This window comes from Xenopus tropicalis, chromosome 8, assembly GCF_000004195.4.
Source record: "Xenopus tropicalis strain Nigerian chromosome 8, UCB_Xtro_10.0, whole genome shotgun sequence".
Lineage (NCBI taxonomy): Eukaryota > Metazoa > Chordata > Amphibia > Anura > Pipidae > Xenopus > Xenopus tropicalis.
The window spans coordinates 69,454,952-69,465,784 of NC_030684.2; positions in this window are offsets into that span (position 1 = coordinate 69,454,952).

A 10,833-nucleotide genomic window follows, 5' to 3' on the forward strand; every position below is an offset into this window, starting at 1 on the left:
GAAGTCCAATGCTAGGATTATAAATATTTTGTTGGGATATTTAATTTGTCACAGCCCCTATAAAAAATTAAGAATATTTTATTTACCTTCTATTTAATGAATCAAAACAAAACCTACATTATTGTAATTTAGCAAAGAACTGGATTTGCTATCAAAGGGTTTTTTTTTTAACACCAGAATGTATATTTACTTGTTATAGATTATTCATATTTATTTTTGCATCACAGGGACTAGCTATAACCAATAACCCAATGTAATTTTTTCTTTTTAAAATATCAGACACAGACTTTATGAATTCTTAGAAGTTCCAGACCTTTATAAGAGGTCCAGCTCTAGGAAATAAATGTGCATTACCCTGAATTAGATATAAATGCCATTATCTAGGTGTTGCAGAGTTTTAGCATTTGGGTACTAAATCATAAAAAGTACAACAAATGCTTGTTTAAAACAATGAATGCAGTTGCCAAATAATTTAATGGAATATATAGGAAGGCAAAGAAAAACTAATTGTGAAACAAAGCATTTGCTCTTTAGTCAACAAAGGGAACATTTGCATTCTGAGACTTTATATATATATTGTTGTGATCCAATTTAACTAAGTTCCTGTCTTTATACATATGCTCCAAAGATTTTGAAATGGGTCTTTGATTGGGAATTAGGACATTGTAATGCAGATTTTAAAAAAACATTGGGGAAAGGAGCAAACAGATCCTTCATGTAAATGAGCTAAGCAATAAAATGAATCTGTAGAACATGTTAAAGCAATAAGAAGTGCAGCTTGAGTTCTACAAGTACATGAGTGGGGGCATGTAACACCAAGATAAATGCATTTTTGTATATTCAGAAATGTCAGTCTCTACTGATTTCATCGTTGTGATAGAGCGTTCATTTGTTTGTTATTAAAGTTTATTTCCAGACCAGCATCTGGCTGTAAAGCATCTAGCTAGGCCCATGCTGTGCAACATTATAGTTGTAGCTGCAATGAAGCTACAATGAAACCTACCCCAGTTCAGAGTATGGTATATTCTGGTTTAAATTTACAAATCCCTAAACTAAACACAATTAAAAAAAAAAAAGCTGAATAATTATCAGAGCAGAGGAGAAATGTTACTACATTGAATTCAACAGTACATACCAAACAACTATTTTTTTTTTATCTTTCAGCATTTAAATATGTTTGTTACAAATATATTGGCAAATTATTGACAATCCTATATTTGGTCTGAAACCCATTCTTGTTCCAAGCATAGCACAGCACTAATAGGAAAGAAGGATATATCTATACTTGTTTTATTGCCAAATATATTTTAATAATCTACTATCCTAAGACTCATGAACTGCACTATACTTCCCCCTTCATTCACACAATCTGGAACATCAGATGCTATGTAACATCAATATTTCCCTTCAGCATAAGGATATTTTATTTCTGTGTGCGTGCCCTATATATATAGAGAATACACCTTGTTATCTTCTTGCAAGACACGATTTGAAGAAAGGAGATTTGGTTTCTAATTTTCTAATATTAAGCCATTTGGCTTGCAGTAATTATACATCCATTCACATCTAGCTTGTAATGAATTTCGGGTAAACTGACCAAGTTTAAAATTTCTTGAAGGATTCATGAGGGAAGGTTGTTGATGTTTAGGCCGAAAAGCCTTACGCTAATCCGTATTATCAGCTTACTCAATGTGCCTGTGAAGTCAGTGATCCAATTGATGTTAATAGAAATAAAAACTGGTGGACGGGGTGGAACTGGAAAGATTGGTAAAGACAAGACAAGATTAACGTATAATTTTTCCGAGTATTTTAACTATTTGCAGTAATATTATTCTGGTGTGCGTTAGTATGCTATATATGTTGGATAACATTTACAGCTTCCAGAAATACACATTTTGCCAGGTCGGATAAAAATTAATTGTACACATTGGTTAAAATAAAATAATTTTTCTATAGAGCAGAACATTTCTATTTGATTACATTGTTTGCAAAAAAATTATGAATTCTGCATACTAGTACTTTTATTTTGCAGTTTGGCATTCAAAAGCTTTAATAAAAATTTACTTAGTTTCATCTGAGAAAATGTCTGGTTATGGCAGCTGCCATTCATTAGATTAACTCACGCCCTGTTGCTGCATTTTGTGATGATGAGTTCTGAGCCTTTATCTTCTCCCAGGTTCTAAATATGCTTAACTTATATAGAATAGGTATTCTATATAAGTTAAGCATATTTAGAACCTGGGAGAAGAAGACTGGCAGCAAAAGACAATTTTGTTTTTTTACACATTGAATACACATCTCAGCATAGTCCGTGCAGTTACAATTTGTACTGTATCTTTTAATATTGTCTGAAGCAGCTTTTAACCTGCTGATGGCACAAAAAAATTTGCATGGGTTCAGTATGAAGTTGAGGTCCAGAAGGTTGGCAGCTAAAATCTTTTATGGAGTTGCTTATTATGTGTATAAAATGATACTGACAACCTTGTTGTAAGTATAAGTGTTTTTTTATTTTAATCAAATTCCCATTCATGGGCCTTAGTAATAAAACTTGTCAAGCAATAGTTGTGTGCACTGACATAGCCCTAGCACACCTCTGTATTCCGTAGTAGGATTCTAACTTACTGCTAATACAAGTATAGGATCTAATTTTATTATCCAGAATCCTCAGGACTGTGGGTGTTCTGGATAAGATATCTTAGCTTAGTTACCACCAAGTACAAGGCCCTGTTTTATTAATATAGAGAAAAAGGAAATCATCACAAAATCATTTGCATAAAATGGACCCAATGAGAGATAGCCTTTCTGTAACTTTCTGGATAAGGGGTTTCTAGATACCAGATCCCATGCCTATACCAATAATGAGACATATTTTCACATAGTGCAGTCATCCTAATATATAAACCATATACACGCTTTTATAAATAAACCAATAACGACTATCTATAATAGCTGTATTTTCAGAGCTTTAACAAATACTTGTATAAAATATTGTTTTTTGTTTGCTTCTGATTTATTTATTTTTTTAATATAGGCATCTGGTTTATAGATAACTATTTTACATTTAGTTGGAGTTTTTCTTTTTCTTTTTGATGCAGACACACCTCCTACTGTGAGGATTTATCTCTGGCTCAGAGTAAGGGGAAGGACAGAATGTTTCACCTCCCGCTGAAACAGCTACCACTGACTGACTCAAAAGCTCATTTTTAAAACAACCCAAAATGTCTATAGAAATAGGACAAAGCTACATAATATATATCCCTGTATTTTTCATGTTTTCTTTCTTGATGTATAATTATCATTGTTTACTAAAACAGTGTGTTTGTACTATACTTTAAATCTTGAATATTTCTTTTGTGTATTTTTCTCCCTTTGTCCTCAGACTTTAAGAGGACACAACACATTCGCTTGCTTAAACATATCTGTTGACCAGCACCTACTTTTCAGATGTACTATATTAAGATTGGTAAAGGCAAACAATAATTAAACATAGACAATTTTCCACTTACTACAGTACGGCAAGTATTTACACCAATACCATTGTCATTAAATCATAACACAGTGTCAGTGAGTGCTCAAGTGAGGCACATGAATTGGGAGCACATAACTGATACTTTATGTTTTTCTCTCTTACAACACATGGTATATCACTACCACTACAGGGGTCCAACCAGTGCACACGCATGTTCTCCTTTGCTCTGCAAGGGTTTCCTACATTTACACCTATTTTTTTTCCTACAGTTGAAAAACATACCAGTAGTTAACCAGGCTTTTGATCAAATTGATCCTAGTATGTATCTACTTTAGTGAAATTGACTTCAGAATCCACTTGGGCATGGACTAATGTAAATCATTAAACCTACATACATGTGGTGTCTATGTATGAATAAAAGGGAATTGATATGGCTCTTTGTATGACCCCATGGATAGCCAGGCTAATGACACATTGAATGGCTTAGGGCAGGGTGCAGAGTGCAAAAACACTACCCTGCACTTTTCTGAATGGCTGCAGGTATTACTGCTCCAAAATGGAGCACAGAGACCTGTGTCTGGCACATGAATCATGAGTGGTGGAAAGGGGAGGCACATAAATGGTAAGTATAGAGCTGCACTGCATTTGCCCTATTGGTGCAAGGTGCAGAGTGTAGATATGCCCCTGCCACGGCTAGTTTAAGAATAAGCACTAAGGGCTGAAATTTTGCGCAAATTAGTGGTCCTGCACTTGTGGCAGGGGCATTAGTAGCTCACTGCTGTGGTTTTACAACTTGTCTATTTCAGCTAGTGGAGAAGCAATTTTTGGTCTGTCAAGAGCTGACCATATGCAATACTGTTGTTTGTTCTTCTTTGTTGAATGGAATATACTGGCACCCTAGATACCATTATCGTGAAGGGTAAAACTAGCCACACAAAGGTTGGTTTCTGTGCAATTCACATGGAGGGTCTGATTGGATATTTTGCATTTTGAATATACAAATACATTCCTATAATTTGTCTAGCCAAACACTTGGATACTCGGCCTGGTGCAACAACAAACCAATAGTTTTGCATAATGGTTGCTCTAAATCCCAGTTAAAGGATTCTCGCATTGACCAGTACTCAATTATGCCAAAAACAAAAAAATCTGACAAAGCATCTTATTATGTGTGTTGCCATACCAGCAAAGATACTTCTTTAGGAATAGGCTAAACTGTAAAATGTGCCAGTAAGAGCTGAAAATTGAAAATACATGTAACATACAATGTTCTCAGTTCTCATAGCCCTGAGTTGGATCATCTACACCAAACAGTATTAGCAAGATCTACGGGTAGGGATTAAAAATGATGCGTACAGTGCTGTATCTAAATAGGAATATGTAAGAATACATTTCTCTACCATATTTTCTCAGCTAAATATCTTGGGAGCTCAAAGGGTGCCAACATTCATTCAAACCAATGGGCAAACCAGCATTTCTGTTATGACATAGTTCTATCAAGGGACCTACTTGAGAATTCCTGAGTTAGCTTGGTAAATTTGTTCAATATAAGCCTAAGCTTGTGCAGCTTGTGATGAATTTTCTCAGGTGAAAATTGACTCAAGAAATAATAAATTAATGAATGGATTCAAATAGCTTCAAATGGCCCTCAAGATTTCTCACTTGTGAGGTCAAGTGAGAAAAAAAATGAGAATGTTTGTCCGAATTTGATAGATCTGCCCCTGTGTGTCTAATAGAGGTCATCTTTTTGAGGTTAGCTGAAGATTTTGCTGTTGCGTCACTTTTTATCAGTCATGTTTAGTTTGCAAAAGACTCAATACATTTTCGGATAAATAATCATAATGATTAACTTACCAAAAGCAATTGCACACATGGCTAAATCCTCTACATCTGTGACACAGAGGCACATGTATAAAAGTTAACAAACATTAGTTTATTTCTTCAGATGAATCCTTTCAGTTTGTCAGTGCCATGGCACCAATATTGGGTTAAAATGTCACACTGGTTATTTAGCAGTAGTTATGAGTGGATCTTCCTCCACTTCGCTTCACCAGAAAATTTGGAAAATTTGCAAAACTGCTGAAAAATTAATGAAACAACAAAAAAAAACGCAAAATGTGGCTATCACTCGAATTTTTTTTCAGTGCATGTCTTTTTTTATGTGGCCGTGATGTTTTTAAGTGACCACTTTTCTGACTTTTTTGACGTGAGCAACTTTTTTTCTCACTCCAAATACATTAAAGTCAATGGGTGTTTCTTTTTCTCAGCATTATCGGTGCAGCTGTGCAAAAAATTTACCAAAGGCGAAATGCAGAATTTTGCAGCTAGTTCATGTCTGCCAACAAAAAAAATCCCCAGAAGAAACTGCTTGCCAGTTTGGAAAATATTCTGCCTCCTTGACAAATTCCAAAGAGGTTGCAGTCACATCAAGAGTTATATTAAACTGAACTGAAATGTTTTTAACTTGGTAGTAAGTGAGGGTGACACTATTAGTAGGTAGTGATGAGCGAATTTTTTCGCCAGGCATGGATTCGCAGCGAATTTACGCATTTCGCCATCAGCAAATTGTTTTGTGAAACTTCTGTGAAAATTCGTCGTGGGAAAATTTGTTGCGCTGAATTTTTTTGTCGTACGTTAAAAAAAAAGAGTGCGGTTGCGTCAAATAAAGCGCAGGCGACAAAACATAGCCACAATGATAAAAAATAGATGCGGGTGAAAAAAAGATGCGGGCGACAAAAAAATCACGCAACAAAAGGGTTTAGCAAATTTTATGCCTGTTTCGCGAATTTTATGGAGAAGCGAAACAGGACAGATTTGCTCATCACTATTAGTAGGAAGTATAAAGAGGGAGCAGTATAAAGTTCCAGGTATTTTAATCTAGTAGGTTTTCTTGGGAATAGTGGAACTATGATAAACCTAGGGAAGGGTACAAACAGGCACTGGAGCAGATGGGTGCAAGGTGACCCTACTGCACTTTTTAGTCACCTATGTAAAATGTTTAAATAGGAAATTATATAATAGGTATGGTTGTTTTAAAAGTAACAGTGCTGCATTGTCTCCTTTATTCCACAATAGGATTGCAGGCGCCCCGTGGCACAGAGCTGCATTTGTGTTTTTCTTCATACATGTACATTTCAACTGCAAGTTTATTGTTTCAGACGAGGAAAGTCATTGAACTTGCAATAAAAACAGAAGAGTAAGTTGCCTCGTAACATTCTTCAGAGAGGGAACCTGAAACCTGATCTGCTGCAGCTATCTAGTATTGTCATGCAACCCCCTCACCCGCTTTGAATTTCAAGCAACTTAACTGCTGCCCCTAAGTGATTAGCATTTGTGCTAATTGCATTGCAATTACAACCAACTGTTTAAAAGGATCAGAAGCAATTCTGTAATTTACAGCAATAGAAATACATCCTGGCAAGAAAAAAAAAAATTAAAAGAACTGTTATCTCAAATACAGACCCAATTTGTTTAAAAGTGAATAGAATGGGAAAATTGAAAAAAAAATGGCTATTTTCCAATATGTTTTACAATACCCTTATTATAGCACCCTTTTTCATTTTACTTTTTTGCTTTTGATTAAAATGTTGCTGCCTCTCCTATTTTAAACATGCTGTAGTTGTCTGGCATTCTTCCTTTTATATGTGTGCTTCTTGTGACCAAGAAATTCAACAACACTGAACTGGTCTCCTAAACTTGGGTCCTTTGTAAGCACTTCTTCTGGCACTTAACAGTGTGACTTTAATTTCAATGTAGAAAAGTGTTAATACATTTTGATAATGCAGATATTCTTAATAAAATTGTATGTATATATACTGTATATATGTTATATATTGCTCAGTCAAAACAACTAGATATAAACTGATGCAATGGACCAGTACGCCTCACACACTGGATCCAATGTTTTGGCCCTCACTGGGGCCTTTATCAAGGCATAGTGTGTCCTTAGCTTTACGGCTTCAAGTACAGTGCTCCCTTTGACCTGTGAGTGTTGTTTTGCTCCAAACACAAGCTCAGTGAGTATTGCTTATTGAAAGGGAACACAAACCCTTCTTTTTATGTTAATTTACACTACTAGTGTCAACTCACACTACTTTCATTGCATTGTTGAAATAACTGTATTTCCAAGATTTAAGACTTTAAGCAATAAAATGTGAAAAGAAACTACAATTCCCATGAAACACTACTCTTAACATAAATGTAGAGAGCAGTGTTTGATAAAGCATGTGATCATCTCTTGATGTTGCCATCGGGTAAACAAAACTACAATTCCCATGATACATGGTGAGGTCTTCACTTCTACTTAAAGTCCTATTGCAAGTACTGCATTCTACAAGGTGGATCATTTGAGACAGTGACCCAAAAGTAAGGATTCTGTGGCAGTAAAAATATTTTTGAAACATCATTTTGATAAAATCAACAGTCAGTTCTGAAGTGCAAATCAATTATCAGCAAAAATATGAACAGAATTCAGAAGGGGTTGTCTCACATGCATAGGGTTGTATTAGAGAATAAAATAGAGATTTTAATTTCAATTTCCACAGTCATTGTTGTCATGTTACCAAAATTAGGAACTAAAGGGCCTATTTGGCAAAATATAATAGACAGCCCTTCTTGAAGATACAAACCCTTGCAATATCTTCAGATGGGTAAAATACAACTGCAGTCCAATGCAATAGGTCAGTCCAATGCAACAGGTCAGTCCAATGCAACAGGTCAGTCCAATGCAAACCAGGTCCTAAACCAGGGATTCTTATTAACTCTCAAATGGTGCAACCTTCACAAGTACCTGCCCTTGAGGCAAAAAAGCCACTCCAATGTAAATTCTTTTTGCAATAATTTGTTGATTCTTTCTACAGGTAAATCCTTCCAATTTTGTCCTCACTCTGTGAAAACTCTTAGGGGGTCCCCTCACTGGAAATCATTGTGATGGTATAGTGGTTTTGCTAACTTTCTTGATGTCATACAGCTTGGCAGATGGTTGTGCCAACACTCTGGTCATGGTTGGAGCTTGAGGCCTAATAATTTATGTGGTAGCAGAAAGGCAGATATAGGGGCCGATTCACTAAAGGTCGTTAACACTCATCACATAGTTTTTTGTATTACAAAGTGTGCGATAATTAAGTACCGATTCATCAAAGTCATTTCGCATGCGCTTCTACTCATATCGAATGCGCAAAAATCCTGATTATCGCAAAGTGGTATTTCCATCGCATTGAGGTAATTATCGAATAGAAATAATACTAACGCATAATTCACAGACATATTTGAAGCATTAAAAGCATAAAATGTGGCAATAATTAATGTGAAACTTAATGCCTCCCAGGAGTAGGTGTTACTAAACAACATTGCAGCTGGTGATTGTCTGTGGTGAGAATATGGAGTTTGCAGTTGGATTTTTTCAAGTATGTGTTGGCCCTAGAGTGATGCATCCTCCAGTTTTCAGGGAAATGGTCATTTTCAGAACAGTAGTTTTCAGAAAGTAACGGTTACGTGCGTAATAGCGTGCGCTAATATCGCGTGTTACGAAATAACGCATAAATATATTGCATGGTTTAAAATATTGCTCAAAAATATGTCATCGCCAGATAAATAACGTCAATAACATCGCTTCTTAATTCAGACAAGTGTCCTTTTAGTGAATCGATTGTTAACACGAAAAATATAAGAAGTGATAATATATATAAATATCACTATTTTCCGGACTTTTGTGAATCGGCCCCATAGAGTCCAACTGATAGAGCTTTAAAACATTTTTGGAGAACATTTTTTGGCACAAGAAAAAATGCCCAATCACCAATGCATTTTTTAAAATTTTTTTTTTGCTAATTCTCCCATGGAATTTTCTGGTGAAGTGAAATGGGACAGATTTACTCATCACTACTTTCAAATAAGCTTGCATAATTATAGCCATTTTATCATAGCAAAGTTACAAAGGATGTTTCAAGGTGGACCCCCGCTCACAAATGTTGAAGTAAGCCTTTCAAATTGGTGGTCCCCTTATCAACATCATGTCTTCTCCAGTCATAGCATTTTCCTTATCTGTCTATGGGAAGTGGTTTTATTTGATCACAGCAAAGCACAAACAAAATAAATAATGATATACATTGCCCCTGAGCATTTTAAGGACAATAGCACACAGGGCAAAAGCAAGAGTTTACTGCCTGGGCATTTTTTTAGATCTCTGAAAGGGAACCAAAAAGCTCAGATTCACCCCACCATTCACTTAGAAATGCCCACATATAATCTGCACTTATTGGCAGTTTAACATTGACTATTCTACCCAGTTCATCGAAAATCAGCTTAATAAGTTTCAGGTCTTCATTTCATTGCCTCTCCTCTCCCACTCTCCATTCCTTCATCCAATTTGTATGTTGAAAAATCTTTCTTATTCATCAAAACGTTCTGACAAAGCTTGGAAGCATGCTGAGGAATCATTATGTCGCATCATAAACGGCTGATTAATAAGGCTCATTCTAGAGGGTATGGCGTGGCACTGGATTATATGAGCAGTAGCTCATTTGATTTAGAAATACAGTCACTTCATGAAGATTTCCCACTTCAGAGAACATCTCCCCAAACCATAAACCATCTCTTCCATGCTTAATATTGTTAGTCCCTGAAAAATGAATTTCTCATGTCATCACCCAGAAACTTCAGACTTGAATTCATCAGTCCACAAAACCCTTTTCCGTTTGGCAGAACTCCTGTTCTTGTGTTTCTTAGCTCAAGCAATTGAACCCAATTTTGTTGGCTTAATGGGTTTCCAATTTGCTACATGTTACATCCAGCTTGTTTCTGGGTCTTCTCTGCACTAAGTGGACACTTTCCTATCTTTCCGCTCATTCAGCTGTGTATTGATATCTGGTGCAGTCAGTCTACGGTTACACATGCTAGTGGCACTTATGTACTTTTTACCTGATTCTGTCATTGATTTAGGTCTGCCTGTCTCTTAATGCCATTTGATAATGTAAGTAACTTTAAAATCCATTAGGAAGTTCAATTCCTAAATTGTTTGAACAAAATAAAAGGAAGGCATTGAGGATGTTGTGTTCCTATAGGTAGAACTGTAAATTAGACAGATTCAGAACTATTTACAACATGCTAGAGTTTAGTGTACATCAACATGCATTCCAAACAAAACTTTATAACAATGGATCTCTCCTTATCCCAAAACATTAACCTAAAGAGCCTATGAAAGAGCCATCTCTAAATATCTTTTTGCTCAGTCATAATCAGTCAAAAACCTGGAAAACTGTAGTTAAACCACAAAATGGTTTCTCCAGCAAAGGGTGCTTTTACCAATGGTAAAAACATTCATATGCATAATTATCTAATAAAATAGAGATGATTCAAAAATGTCA